General features: G+C 35.8%; 1 long non-coding RNA gene across 1 annotated transcript; it reads left to right on the top strand.

The window, feature by feature from the left end:
* The first annotated feature begins 4,106 nt into the window (after positions 1 to 4,106).
* LOC129426140 (uncharacterized) lies at positions 4,107 to 8,553 on the top strand. The gene is made up of 3 exons (XR_008638321.2): positions 4,107 to 4,728; positions 6,554 to 6,671; positions 6,857 to 8,553. It is a non-coding gene; the product is annotated as an uncharacterized lncRNA (long non-coding RNA).
* Positions 8,554 to 16,232: the final 7,679 nt, after the last annotated feature.

Raw genomic sequence — 16,232 nt, forward strand, 5'->3', positions numbered from 1 at the left:
TTAATAAAGAACACCGCTATCTCATAACGCAGCGAAACCTATTACATGAAGTGAATAATTGATTGTCGAGCAATCGATATCAACCTATTCAGAACCTCCACCATGGACAGCACCCGCTAAGGTCGAACTTAAGAAGGTTTACCTTAAGCAACATCCTAAGGTATAGTTCGGAGAACACACGTAGGAAAGGTATACCTGTAGTTAAGGTTTAACTTAAGAGTCTTCGTAGCGCGCTAAGAGACAACGTTATCCGAGAACGCACCCCAGAGCATTCATTAGACACTACTAAACACAACGTTCACAGTATATGATTACAGAGAAATACATGTATATTGTATAATGTATAACCTACCCAGTCTCATGTAGATTCGTATAAATAACACAAAGTAATTCCACTTTGGCGTGCATATGATACGCCAGTCCTCCCCATTCACTTAAACGGCGCATCTTTTTTTGACATTTTATTCATTGGTTTCTCAATTTTTTCTGTCTTTCTAAACCATTTTCTCTTGGGTTTAGGGTTAGATTTCAGATTTGCTTAAGGAGGTTATTTAATATACAGGTTTCTCCATGTTTCTGTCTATTTTTAAGCCATGGTTGCTTGGAGTTGGGTTTAGATATGGGGTTTGGGTTAGGATGTCATTTTTTGTAACAACATTTTTTTTAACCCTAAACCCAATCGAAAATGGTAAAAAAAGAAAAACATTGAGAAACCAATACATTAAACGACAAAAAAAGATGCACCGTTTAAGTGAATGGGAAGAACTGGCGTTTCATATGATTGCACGATTTTCACACTTCATGCTATTTATACGCAACTCCGTGATTACAACAAATGCATTTGTGGTAATTACAAGTTAGTTCTGTGAATATATTTGTATGCTTTAAGTACTGGAAGTACAGTAATAGTAAGTATTGAATGTCTGTATATCCAGCACTTGTATCCAGTCCAACTACACAATCTTAAATATGAAAGAAACCTCAAAATGAAAATGATGTTAAACTACTCAGAAATGTGCAAAACCGAAGTCAATGAAAAAACATATTCCTTCTCAGCATTCCATCTTTCTGACCATAAGCCTTCATCCACATCACAGGGAATGTTGGCCCAGTACAGTAAAAAGAGAATAACCGCTCTTGACAACACACTATACACCAGGAATCTCCAAACTTTTTGTGAGAAAGGGCTACCACAATAAAACTTATAAAAAAATCTGAAGGGCTACTTTTTGATATAGTCTACTCAAAACTTTTTAGTTTTACTTGTTGATTTTATTTTATTTTAACATACGTAAACCAAGCCAAACTAATATGAAAATATAAAAATATGTAATAAATATTACAATTGAGACTATAAATAGAATGTGCTTTGGGGTGCACCTCACAGATTCTGTGCGGGCACATTGGAGACACCTGCTCTACACCTGGGTGATTCTCACGAAACCATTGAAACACCACGGCACTAATGATCTTAGCTTTAAAATGTGTAATATAGTAACATTAAAAAGCATCAGAATTAACACAATACTGTGTTCTACCTTGCACAATGTGTGATTTTAACATAAGAAGTTATAATTGTAAATTTTATCTCATTTTCTGCTGAAATTCTCATTACCGCAATGTGTCCGGCTGTGTTTGAACATGCGTTATGTTGTAATTTAATCAAATTAACACAAAAATATTAAGAAAAAAATAAATGGATGTTTTGCTAGACTACTTTAGATGACAGAAAAAATATTTACTGAATATTCATGTATAATAATAATGAAGAAAAATTAGGAAAATGATGTGTCCATGCCTGATGTTCTCATCCTCCGCAACACTTTTTGAGAACAGTTTAAGCACACATACAGAATTTTAATAAAGTTTGATTTTGAGTGACCAAGCACATGGGCCAGTTACTTCAAGATGGCTACCAGGTAAGATCATTTTTTACAGTTAATTTGAAATATTGTCTTGTCAGAATGCTTACACGACATTTTGATTATCATTACCGCAACATATGCCTATTAAATGTTAAATGACTAATTTTTTAAATTATGTTACAAAAGTGTTTTTATGTTCCCATTTACTCCAGACTTTGTTTTTCAATTTCTGGTGGGGAAAAAAGTAAATTTAAGCAATTTTTACATTTTCATGCTTGACATTTTTAAAACCAAGTTTTCGTGAGAATCACCCACCTACACTCTATAGTAGAAAAGCTGGGGCGTTACCCTTTCAAAAAGTATACATTAGTACCTAAAGGGAGCAAATGTACTCAACCGTATATATTGGTCTATCAAGGATATATATATATATATATATATATATATATATATATATATATATATATATATATATATATATATATATATATATATATATATATATATATATACATATATAAATTGTAACTAAATTGTACAAATTAGGATCTTTTAAAGGGTACTGTACCAGTGACAACTTATGTACCTTTTTTTTCAGTGTATACTGTTGATATAAACATCAGACACACCTATACCACCTGTACAGTCTTGTGAACAATGGGTAAAAACATCATTAGAAAAAAGTGTAAAGAATTTTGAATTGTCGCGTTTACTTGATGATAACCGTATTTTAGTTATGTTTATCTTTTCTGCCTGTGTTTGGAGTTTTGCAAAAGAAGTGCCTGTCAAACTACCTGACCTTTAATGTTTTAAATGATTTGAAATGGGTTTAAGCTACTGGGAATTTAGTTCAGAGAGTGGGGTTTTGCGTATTTAGCAATTTAAAAAAACGAACATATCTTCATCTGAAAGTCTATTTCAATTACTTTACCATATTCAGCACGTAACACTCGCACCTTAATTGCTACTTTGTGTCAAAAAAGCAAGATGGAAACTAAAAATGAAAAAGGATGTGGATGGATTTTTCTTTGTGGTGAGCTCAGCTGGCCTTGAAGGGTGCAAACAGTATCAGCCAGGCTTTTGTAAGAAATTCTCACCTCGCCTAGAGAGAGAGAAAAGAAGAACGAGAGATATTGAGAAAGACTCTTCGTATCCATTCCTCCAGTCTTCCCGAACCTTGATTTGCTTTGTTTCATGTTTAATGCGTATTTCTCACATCGAACGACTATAGCATGATAAAGAATTATTAGTTATCCTTGCAATAATTGCAGCATGTGCTCTTGCAATATGGCCCAGCTGTCTGGAACGCCGAAAATCTTCCTGTTTGGTCCATATGACGGTCAACAGGGGGCAGTAGATCGCTTTCTTTGGCGTGAAATTCAACATGTCTGATTCCTTTGTCTGTTTTCTGTTAAAAGCCGGTTGGCAGATAGAGCTGTTTTCGGTTTCCATTTACCTTGCATATTGAGTATCATATTAATATTATTGATGTGATCTTTATCAAAGGGAATTAGGTGGAGTGTCGGAATAACAGAGAATTGTTACACTTCATTTTTTTACTAAAAAGCATAATCTGTTCACCTGGACACTTATAAATCAGTACATGTAAATGAAAGTCATTTATATCAGCCGATTTATCATTAGCTTGACGTACAATACAATAAAACGCTTTGCCCTAATATCAACTTTCATTTTTCATTTCATTCTCAGTCCAAAATTAGAAAACCATTCTGACCAAATCCATTTTTTTTGTAAAGAATAAAGATTTTTATAGATCCATGTAGTCTAGTGAATAATCTCATATTTGAAAAATATATGAAATACATAAAAACTGCTTTTTGGGCCTTCATAATTGGAAATGGGAATCTCAAATATCATCCCAGCCTTGTAGGAGTGTATAGTCATAAATCAGTTTTAAATGTATACCTAAATTATCTTTAATTTTCTATGCTTAGTTATTGGATTTGCTTACATATTTATATAAATGATCACTGGATTCAACACTAAAAACAATCACAATACGTGTTTTTTATTTTTTGTCAAGTGTCAGTGACCATATGCCAGAATATAGGAGAACATGCAGTACCATATGATGATAGTAGTTTTGTGGTAATGGGGTCCGGGGTGCATACTCTTTTTAGGGATCGAGAGCTTAGAGCCCACAGTGCATGTAGCACATCAGATCTCCCTCAATTAATCCAACATTAGGTGCCTGGGATCCACGAGTCAGTGGGTTTGGAAAGCATGTGTGGCTCAAATCTAATTATTCTCTTCCTTCCTTTGAGCCAGAGAGGGGGGGAGACATATAGTGAGAGAGAGAGAGAGAGAGAGAGAGAGAGAGAGAGAGAGAGAGAGAGAGAGAGAGAGAGAGAGAGAGAGAGATGGTCATCCATGTAGCTATAGGTTTTGTTATGCTGTGATTTCTCTCTCTCTCTCGCTCGCCCGCTCACTCAGAACCCCCTTCTTCCCCCACCTATTCCTCTCTCTCACTCATTCTCCATCTCTCTCTCACACACACTCTCTCTCCTCCTCTGCTCTCTCTCTCTCTCTCTGTCTGTCTCTCTCTCTGATTCAGTCGCTCTCGCGCCGTAAGTTCATTTGCTGTGTCAAGCAACAACTGGTTCGGAAGTGGGCAGCGGGTTTTGATCCTTTTGTCAGCCGTTCCCCCTTACGAGGGCGTACCGCATCCACCTGCACAGCACGGGACTGGCTGCCTGGCTCTGTCTCTCGCCTGCAAACTAACCCCTTCGGATGCTGCCAGATCCATCGGCGATCCGTCCTGGGTTTATCACGATCAGGCATCCCACCTTGCTGCCGTTTGAGCTGGGCGGGCGGTGGAACGAGATGCTGCAGGTTTGACAGGGTAAGTGTTAGTGCACATGTGGACACCTTTTATTTCATTTATTCTTATTTTATTCCCAAAAGAGACTTTTTGGTAATTGTTGTGTTGGATGTGTACACCCCTGCAATTCATTATCAAACATATTGATTTTGTGTTTGCATGACGCTATTTCTTTTCATCGATGTATTTCTGGTGTTGTCCAGGCTACACCTCTTGATGCTTGTGTCAAGTGGGTTATATGAAATTACCATATTCATGGGCTCCATTCAATTAAATTGCAATCAGTAAAGGGTCCTGCTTGAAGTGTGTGCATGCGTGTGTGGGGTGGAATAGGCTAGTGCAAATCTTTGGTGGAGAAATGGAGGCGTGGAGATTGGTAGAGAATACAGATACGTTCACATGAAAAAAAAATGAAAGATAGCCGACAACGTGTCTTTTTCCGTTGCAATCGATAGATCACGCGTGAAGATCCACCGGTGGTGTGGAATACACAATACAGGTGGTAAAAATATCATTCAGAGAATTAGAAGAGATGGACCTCGAGGAACTTTGCCAAAGACAAACAGATCCAAAAAAGCAGAATCCATGCATGCAGGCCATTTTTTAACTCCTGGAGATCTGTACTGGGGGGTTGTGTGTCTGGTCTCTGGGTGCGGTGTTGTGTTTGTCTGTGTGTGTGTGTGTGTGTGTGCGTGTGTAACATCAGAAATGGACAGAGAGAGCAAGAGCCCCGGGGCAATAGTGTGCCCTGCGTCAGGGTAGCTGTATGTGTGTGTATGAGGTGTGTTTCATCGTTTAACAGACTGGGGGTCTGTAGAGGAAGCAGCAGGCTGCCTCTCTGCCGGTGGGCTGTATGGGGGCTTTTGTTGCATTCTGTGCTTGAGTCCAGATTCTCCATCCCTCATTCTGTCCCTCTCGATTCCTCCATCTGCCTCATTAAGGGTCTTCTCCAGTTTCCTCGTCTTTATTCTGTCTGTCTCTTGATTGGGTTTTGTCCCTTTTGGTCTTGTGTGGATTGCAGCATGATTCATTGTGTCTTTTAATAGAGAATTGATCAGTGTAAAAAATTGGTAGGTACGTGCACAATTATTTGGTGTTTTTTATTGAAAATTTTATTCTTAATTATTGTGAAATTTGCAAACATATTTGTGAAATTTAGTAGCTGATAAAAAAATTATATTTTTTAAATATCATATTATGTAACTTTTTTATTTGGTAATTAGTAATGTGCATACATTTAATTTAAAAATGCATAATGTGTAAATAAAGCATTGTCCAAAAATGATAAAAAAATTAAATTAAAATAATTTAAAATAAAAAATACTATTATGCATAAAAAAGTAAAATAATCAAGGGCTGTTTATGAAAATGAATTTTATTGGATATTAATCAGCTGCAATGTAAAATTTCTATTTATGTTGGCTGAAATTTTTTAATTAATATTTGTCATCTTTAAGTAACGTTATTTGTGTGACAAAAATTCAGACATATTCTTTTAAGGCACATGATGTAACAGGATGCCATTAATATACATTACAAGTTGCATTTTCCTTAAAGATAAAACCCGCCTCCTCCTAAAGACTAATCACACAATTTAGCCCCCACCCCCTTCCATCTTTATGTTCTCTCTTTTATCCCTCCCCCTGTCGTACTCAAGTGAGGTTTGGAGGGGGGCGGCCATGCTTCATTACGGTCCATCTCTCCGTATAGAATTCTCTTCATGGTGCTAATGGACTGTTTGCCTAATTTTTCCTTTTTGTATCATTCCGACAGAAGAGATGATAAGATTTCCGTGCGGATTTAAATCCGGACCCCTCCTCTAACCCTGTCGCTCGCTGTGTTTTAGGGCAACCCGACAAAGTGGACTATCATCTGTAGGATTGCCGTAGAAATGGGAGTCAGGACATGGAAACCCATCGGAGGAGCTCCACAAGGGCCGGACCCCCAAGGTCCTTGCATCCCAGGTGAGTGTACGCTGTTGGGGGGGGAGGATTACCCGTAACCTCATCCCATCCCCCTCAATTCAAGAGCCCCTTCATCATTAAATGCACCTTGAGTCACCCCGTGAGAGCGCAGATTTCTAGGAGCCACATATTTCCTCTGAGGCGTTTACTGAACAAAAATGCACTATGTTAATTTCTGTTTGCAGACGAGCCGTTGAGGGTCCCTTGCCTTGCGCTACAAAGCGTCTTCAATCAATTGTTTTGAAAAGGCCTTTCCTTTTTCCGACGATGCTGGCGGTTCAGTCGTTTCTCTCTGTTAAAGACTCTCTTCGGTGACGGGTATTCTTGGGTGGATAATACGGCTCTCGTTGTTATTGCTTAAGAATACGCGTAGTCGAGGAGAGTCATGTCAGCGGCGCCTGCTCCGGATTCGAAGGCCCACCTGCCCTGCGCTCACACGCACATTTGCAAAGTTCACACCCACATCCACTTTGAGTCAGCAAAGCTGCATTTCCTTGCTGTGTCCGTTCGCCGGACACGTTGCACAGGCGAACGACAAACGAGATTTGTATTCATGTGGTGTTTTAGAGTTTTTGCTTTTCATGTGTGCATCGAGCCGGTTCGCTTTCCCAACTCATGAAAGCGGTGTATTGTAGCAGGCCGGGCGGGGTTGCGGATGCAAATGTGTTTGGTTTGTGCCATATATATATATTATTTTCCCAAGACCACACGATCCACCTTTTTAATGCAAATTGATTTTGAAATGACATTTATCGTGCAGGGTTTCCATATGGAAGTTCATAGCTCCAGGAGGGCTTGCAAAAAATTGAATGAAATGTCCAGAACGCAATGACAGCTAAATTTATGCGCTGGTATAGGGAGACGTAAAGGAACACACTGCAGATAAACAGTTACCATGGGCTTCGATTGACTGCGGCGTGTAGGCACGCATATATCATGAATATGTATCAGCCGTGCGTATCATGGTGCATTCTAACGTCCATGAAAATCCATTTAAGGAACCTAATAGGATCTACTTGACTTACGAAAGCTTACAATAAGACGTATCGCATCTTATAAATATACATGAGATTTTCTCATACGTTTTTGTTTTGTTTATCTCCAAAAAGTCTTCTTTGGATTTATTTTTTCAAGAATGACACGAAAACAAACAGATTGCATTTGGACCGGCTGTTGATGTATTGACGTGGAGGATTTGTACATCTGCAAACATTTTAATTCGTTCTCCATTATCATTTTGCACGTTTAAGTGATGTATTAGCATTTCAGATAGACTAAAAGCAACAATCAGGAAGCACTCTCTGTAATTATGCTTCTTTCGTCTATGTGTTTATAAATGAACATAGAGAAAAGAGGTGTAGATAGAGATGAGGAATATGAATGAATATATTGTTTTGGAATTACACAACTGAGAAGAGATTAGATCGGTGTTTAGTCAACATCTTAGTTTGTTTTCGATAGAAATGTGTTTTTACAGTTTAATGAGCCATTAAAAATATCTGCAACATTAGCTGCGTGTTAGCATGTATCATCAGAAAATATCATATTTTATAAATAGTCTATTTTATACAATATATTTTTATATAAATATTATAATTTTTCAGTAAAAGTCTTTTAGCTCTAATGTTTGAAAACACATTAATACAGTTATTACTGCTATAATTTGTATTGGTTGATTTGTGTTTACTTAATATCTTTAGCTGATTTCACTTTACATGATTCACACTGATGAGCAGTTCATGACATGATGAAATGATTCAGGCCTTAATTTCCTCTTTATTGAAATGATCTTTATGTGCACAAATGTTACTCCCACTCATATCACTAATAAAGCTTGACTTAAGTTCACTTATGATGCATTTGTATATTTTGTCCCTTGAACGTAAAGAATCGGTTTTTATGTTGAGCATAAACAAATTTACAAAGCAAAATAAAACGATAAATGTATAAATATATCATGCAAGCAAATATAAACTATTAGATATATAGAATTATGTCAACAGCCTATTTGTAACCCTGGTCCTAAGTAGCATGGGTATATTAGCAATAGCCCAAAATGGTAAGGGGTCAAAATGATAAATTTTTCTTTTATACCAAAATCATAAGGATAATATGATTTTATAATCAAAGGATAATAAGTAAAGATCATGTTCCATGAAGATGTAAATTTTGCATAAATATATAAAACAGTAATATGCTGTGTGTTGCTAAGGACTTAATTTGGGCAACTTTAGAGACGATTTTATTAATATTTAGATTTTTTTGCACCCTCATATTCCAGATTTTCAAATATTTGTCCTTTCCTAACAAACCATAAATCAATGCAAAGCTAATTTATACAATATCAAAGATGATGTAGAAATCTCAATTCCCCAAAATTATGACTTTTGGTTTTGTTTTCCTGGGTTTAATTAATATTTTATTATGCTTTTGAATATTTTTAAATTTCTGATTTATTTACACAGCTTTTCTGCATTCACCCCTAACTGTAAAAACCCCCAACAATAATTATGTAATCTTACCTAGCTACAGCTTCAAATCCTTCTCGAAAACATGGCTTTGTAAACTGCACTTTTTTGATAAAATGATACATTTATAAGTCACTTTAGATAAAAGTGTCTGCTAAATAAATTAATGTAAATTTTATTGTAAGAAACCATTTCTTTTTATAATGTTAAGACGCTGTTTATTGTATACTGTATATAATATAGTAATAGCATCTAGTATTTGTACATTGAAAAAAATACTTTGCTGCATTAACATCTTTGTTGGACTCGGATTTACAAGTCATTTCAACTTACTTTTATTTATCTTGACTGGAGATGAGTTGTAATAACTAAAAGTGAGTTGTTATAACTTATAAAATATAGTTGAAAAAAGTCAACTTAATTTTTTAAAATTGTAACAACTCATCTCTTCTCAAGATAAATTATAGTAAGTTGACATGACTTGTAAATCTGAGTTGATTTAACAAACAATTTTAAGGCAGCAAAGTATTGGATACTTGAATAATCTTTAAAACTCTCAGCTCCTGTCCATGCTCACAAATGGCTTTTTATTTACACTAAGTTTCTCGTACACATATATCAAAGAATCAATATATGGCTTTGGTCATATAAAACTTAAAGTAAGACATTGGGATATTTTTAACTTCTCCCTCTCTTTCTTTCTTTCTGTTGGGATTATTCTGCTTTGTGATTAACCTTCCTCTTTATTTCTCTGAATATGCTGCTCTGTTTCAGACAGATTCACTCATCCACAACAGGTCTTAAATTGCAGCCCCAAAATTTTCTCTGTATGATATTTCTTTCCCAAACCAAATGGAGCTTTAATTATTTTTTAGTATGCGAGCTATTCAGTAGAAGTAAAGCATATTTGCCCATTTTCCTGTCCAGAAATAGCTCATCAAATCCATACAATAAATTTCACAAAATTGCAAGAATGGATTATTAATCTATTTCATCCATTGTGTAAATAAACCTCATCGAAAACACTGTCAACATAGATCTTATTAGTTAATTAAAACACTGTGTGACAAATAGATGAGGACACACGCTCTCGATTGATAATTAATCTCTGAGTGAATATATTTATTTGGTTTATTAGTTTACCCTTCACAATTGTGCATGTTGGTATTTAGACCCAGAACAAAAACCAGACCCGCTTTTTAATGTGGTCAGCATCTTTAAGCCACTTCTTTTCCGGGATTTTCCTCATTTCCTGGTGCATGACGTAACAACGCTCTATCATCCCCCTGCCTTCCTTCAGGACCATAATGTGGTTTTCCACAAATAAGATTAGTGGCATTAATCAATTGAAAATGTGCTGCATTAGCATATGTTTCCCTGAGCCATGAAGCACAGGAAATGGCAGCTAGACTTCCAGTCAGAAGTTTGGACACACTTGACTGAATTGATATTGGTCTTAATAACCCTTTTGATCTCAAGGCTAATGCATAAATGCTTGAAATTGGTTCTGTGGACGCTGCGCCTTCGTGTGAATTTTTTTTTTTTTTTTAGGAAAGGAAAATGTAATTAATATTATTTTGTTGTTTTATAAACGGATTAGTGAGACCGGACTGTCGAGGAAAAGCAGCCACAAAGTGCCCTGCTTACATGGGAACTCCTACAAATTGTCACAGGATGCTTCCAATGCCCAGATTGTACAGAAGAATACTGTATATGCTACCCAGTCTCACGAAATTATCGTGCTGAGACTCGCAACATGCCAATTTCCTCTGCATATTAATACAGAGAGCGTCCCGCTAAGCCGTTTTACATTAATTACAACCGTGCTCTGTATACCTCCGTATGTGCGAGGCAGGTTATCGCGTGTATCATTTCAGAGATTAATTTTGTAGGCTGAAGGTGAGGCACGTTGAGGTAGTGAAGTCAAACTCGCAGATATCTTTAATAAGGTTATACTGTGAATGGAGGTTTAAGTTGGTTTAAATAGGAGCCTATGAAATGTACCCACATCAGTGGCTCGCTGATAGAGGCTTAGCAATCTATTTAAAAAGCAATTTATTTCCACCATATTGGAGCCGGCGCAGATTGAACGCGGGAGAGATCCTCCACTTCCAAATTCTCAGTGGACACCACTCATCCTATTCTGGTGCAATCGCTCTCTCGCTCATCTTTTGCCTTTTATCACTCCTCTCTTCACAAACTCTTGTGACTTATATTCCTCCGAGTAGTCAGTAAAACCCTTTCGGCCTTAAAAATCGCTTTAGCGAGTGCTGACTTTTCTAGAAAACACAGTTAAGGGCTCTCGAAAACAGGAAAATTAAATATTAGATATAAAGATATCCCAAAGATATTCCAAAGTTTGTGCACGTTTTGCAGACCCTTTTACCCAGAGAAATCGGATTTATCGGACGCCTTTACTGGGATTCAAACCCAAAATTTTGCTTTTTCACATGTGCACTTTTTAGGTGTGTGAATGTGGATTATGTGTCTGGCCTTTTGCAGAGGTGGATGGAGTGACTGATAATTGATTATTTCACCATGGCGTCCATTCATCTCATGCTCTGTAAACCCCTGTATCTCCACAGACGCACACGTAAGGAGGGCCAGGCCTTCTGTTACCTCTGAGCTATCACCTCAGAGAGACACTGTGATTAATCAGACCCCCTAAATGCTGGCTGCCCCCTCGAGAGGCTCCTTCAGCGAGAAGCTCTTAGGTCCTCACCCCCCATAAATGCAGAGTGTTCAATCTTCACCGAAAGCTTCATTGTCAAAAACAAAGGTGGGGGAAATCACGCTTTCATTTGTGGTTGAGGCAGAATGCAGAAAAACATCAACTGTCTTCCTATAAAAATCCTAATGCACTCAGCGTTCAATATCCAGCTTCCTGCACTCTTGCAGGGTTAGAAGTGGTAGTGGTTGTTTTATCTTACTGTATGTATGGTTGAGGGAATGGATGTTTCGTTATGTTGCTTTTATGTTTGTTTGTCTCGTACCGACCAGCATTAAACACATGTCCTCGGTTGGCTTTTCAGTGCGGAGAAGTGGGTTGTTTTGTTTTTTGAAGAGGAAAACATTGTCATTCTTATTCGTGGCATTTAAAATGGCAGAACGAGAAAAATCTCATTTCTACATTTGCGTGGTAAGCTAAATTAATGTTGTTTTATAGCTGGTGTTCTGGGAATTGCCTAAGGCAAAGAGATTATACTTCTGATGTATTTCAGATTCTCAGACAAATGGATGGACGGACAGACAGACAGATTTAAACCTTACATTACTGACTGAGATTAGATAGATAGATAGATAGATAGATAGATAGATAGATAGATAGATAGATAGATAGATAGATAGATAGATAGATAGATAGATAGATAGATAGATAGATAGATAGATAGATAGATAGATAGATAGATAGATAGATAGATGTTATACATAGATATGCGCATTATTGACAGATAGATTTACAGTAAACTTTACATTATTGACAGAAAGATTTAAACTTTACAATATTGACACAAAGATTTAATCTTTACATTATTGACAGAAAGATTTAAATTTAAGAACAAAACAATACCCTCAGAATAGATTACTAGGTATTTTAGATTCTCAGACAAATGGATGGATGGATAGACAGACAGACAGAAAGATTTAAACTTTACATTACTGACAGAAAGATTTAAACTTTACATTATTGACAGAAATTATTTCAACCTTACATTATTTACAGATAGATTTAAACTTTACATTATTGACGGAAAGATTTAAACTTTACATTACTGACAGAAAGATTTAAACTTTACATTATTGACAGAAATTATTTCAACCTTACATTATTTACAGATAGATTTAAACTTTACATTATTGACGGAAAGATTTAAACTTTACATTATTGACAGAAAAAGTTTAAACTTTACATTACTCAGGGAAAGATTTAAACTTTACATTATTGAACTTACATTATTGACAGAAAATATTTAAACTTTACATTACTGACAGAAATGATTTTAACTTTACATTATTGACAGAACGATTTTAACTTTATATTACTGACAGAAATTATTTTAAATTTACATTATTGACAGAAAGATTTCAACTTTACATTATTGACAGAAATGATTTTAACTTTACATTATTGACAGAACGATTTTAACTTTACATTATTGACAGAAAGATTTAAACTTTACATTATTGAATGAGTATTAAAGATTAATTATTTAAACACTATTTACACTATTTAATGATAATTAAAGATTAATGATTTTTACACTATTTACAGAAATTTAAACTCGACATTATTGACAGATACATCGATTTAAACTTTACATTATTGGCGGATAGATGTAAACTTTACATTATTGGCAGATTGATATATTTAAACTTTACATTATTGGCAGATAAACTTTAAAAATAGTTGTTGTTTCACACAGTTGGTCACAACAAAGCTTGCTTGTCACACAAATTGCTTAAGAACAAAACAATGCCCTCAGAATAGAGTTTTCAGCTTAACATCATTTTTCATTGATACATTTTTAATGTAAACACAATTGCTCTTGAATGATCTCTACATTGCCCATTCTCTGCTGCTTGCCTCCTACCACCAAAGCCAACAACACACACTGGTGTGTCATTCACATGCAAAATAGGGGCATCGAGGCACTTGTCTCCAGACTTACTAATCTATTGAGTCCCAAGACACAACCTTTCTTACACGCTGACTGAATGTGTGAATAATAACTGTCTGCGAACTGCAATAGAACAATATCAAGTATTCTTTGAGGCTGTATTAGACATTCGTTGAAGGTGAAAGAGAAAGGGTTCAGGATTATTCGCCGGTATTTTCAAGGTCTTGTAATAAGAAACAGACTGTGATATTTACCTGTCTGTGGGAATGATCTTCACCGGACTGTAAGGTGTTAGTCTGAAGGCCTGTCCTCCGGCTGTCCCTGCGAGGTATCTCTCTGTCTGTGCTTGCCCCTTTTATTAGCAATTTAATCCTGATGTGTCTTTTAATGTAACTGCTGCACTAAATAAAATAAAAATGTATGGCTGTATGGATGGATGGTTGTAGGTAGGTAGATACAGTAATGCAAAATAATCAAGTAATTTAAAGATATGCCAATTTAAGAATAAAATAGTCAGTGTGAGACACATTTGGATCAAGCTTTCATGATTTTTTCCAGACAATGTTTGAAGCCCTTTACTCCCCGGGTTATAGTGACAACACTTATATAAAATAAATGCATTAACATAAACGTCTCTCCCAGCCACTGAGATCATTTAGAGACACGGACACACAACACAATTGAGCGTGTGGTGTTGCGTGTTGGATTTGACCGGGCACATATTGTCATTGTGACTCTTAACTTTAGAATGAACTCTAATGGTAGCTCTCTCTCTCTCTCTCTCTTTTTCTAAATCTATCTCTATTTCTCTCTGTTTTTCAACCTCATCTCTGCAAGCTGGTGTATGAGTCATGCAGTCTGCCCACCCCATCAGTGAGCTGGACAAAAACAAGTGGGAAGTACTTAATGACGGCCTTGTTTAGTAATTCATTATTGATGATGCCTGTTTTCTCCGACTGATGCAATATGGGCGTTGATTTCCCTCTTCTGAAAGGCCATGTGTCTGTACAGCGAGTCCCACATTTGAATTCAAAGTGGATCTTATTTGAAAGACAAGACAAAATGTAAATGTATACTTTTTATATACATTTTTAACTCTTTCCACGCCAGTTTAAAAAAATAGAATTTTTAATGATTTTCACCAAAGTTTAATACTTTCCAGAAATGTTCTTTTTTAAATATATAAACAAACAATATCAAATGAAATAATAGACCATCTGCTTTAAAAAATAAGATTTTCATCCTATCTTCATTTGTTCTCTTTTATCACCTCTTACATAGGTTTCTTAAAAAATACCACATTTTGAGCAAAAAGCTAAAATAATTGCATTTTTGTAAGAACTTTTTTTTTGGAAATTAGATTCAGAGCGATGTTCAAAACATTCACTGTTTACTGTTTTTAGTGGATGCTTCAGTGTTTTATATGTTGTGTAAGAGCACCACCTATTGAATAATAACAGAAATATTGATTGTCGTAAAAACTTGTCATCGGCAAGGAAGAGTTTTCTCTTAATTGATGAGTTATCGAGTTATCGAGTTATCTTTATGGTGGGAAAAGAGTTAAACAAATGGCTATGGCTTTTTGTACTTAAATTTGTACATATTTTTGTATACTTTTATACCTAATTGACAAATAACAATTTCAAATGTACCTAAAGATAAATAAAACCAAGCCACACACACATATAGAGTTTGGTTCCAAAATGCGATAAACGCCATTTAAAAAAACATGAGTTACTGCCAAAATCAGTATTATATCAGGTCATTATTTAAAAGTAAATTCTTAATTTTACAAAAAATTCAGAATCCGCCATGTTATTCTGTCATCTTATCTCAAGTTTTTCCCAAAACGCAATAAACCCCACTCCTCCTTTTCTGCAGGATGCAATAAATCCACTCCACAAATTGCAGCACACCATTCCACGCATTGTAAACAAACAATGGCGGCGCGCTGAGTACACGGAATCCTAGTTTTCCTCATCTACTTTGTACTTCATGATCAACAAACAAACAAAAACAAAATAATACTTTAATGGCATGATAAACCTGTGGTTGTTTCCTGTGATGGGAAAGAAACGTTAGCCATCAACATCTAATAATTTACGCGAGACGCACTCGGGAGCCAGTCGCTTGTTCTCCCGACAGCATCAAGCTTCTGTCATGCTAACACATTGAAAAACTTTACATTATTTTACTCAAAGTCAATGAAAATCGAGCAGGACAATAACATTTTACAGCTGACGACGACGTCGCAAGTATAACGCAGCAATGACTGAATGATAAAGTGTTTTGATTAATGCCATTGATGTATATTTTCAATCAGTGTATACCACTAGTCAACTAAATGAGTATAACATGCCAAAGATGAATACACATTTATATATTGATTCAATAGATTTATAGCATTTTGAAAAAAAAAACTTTTGTGGAAAATGTATTTGTTTTTATAATAAATCTTTGAAAATCAAGTTATG

The sequence above is a fragment of the Misgurnus anguillicaudatus genome, chromosome 25 (assembly GCF_027580225.2).
Source record: "Misgurnus anguillicaudatus chromosome 25, ASM2758022v2, whole genome shotgun sequence".
NCBI lineage: Eukaryota > Metazoa > Chordata > Actinopteri > Cypriniformes > Cobitidae > Misgurnus > Misgurnus anguillicaudatus.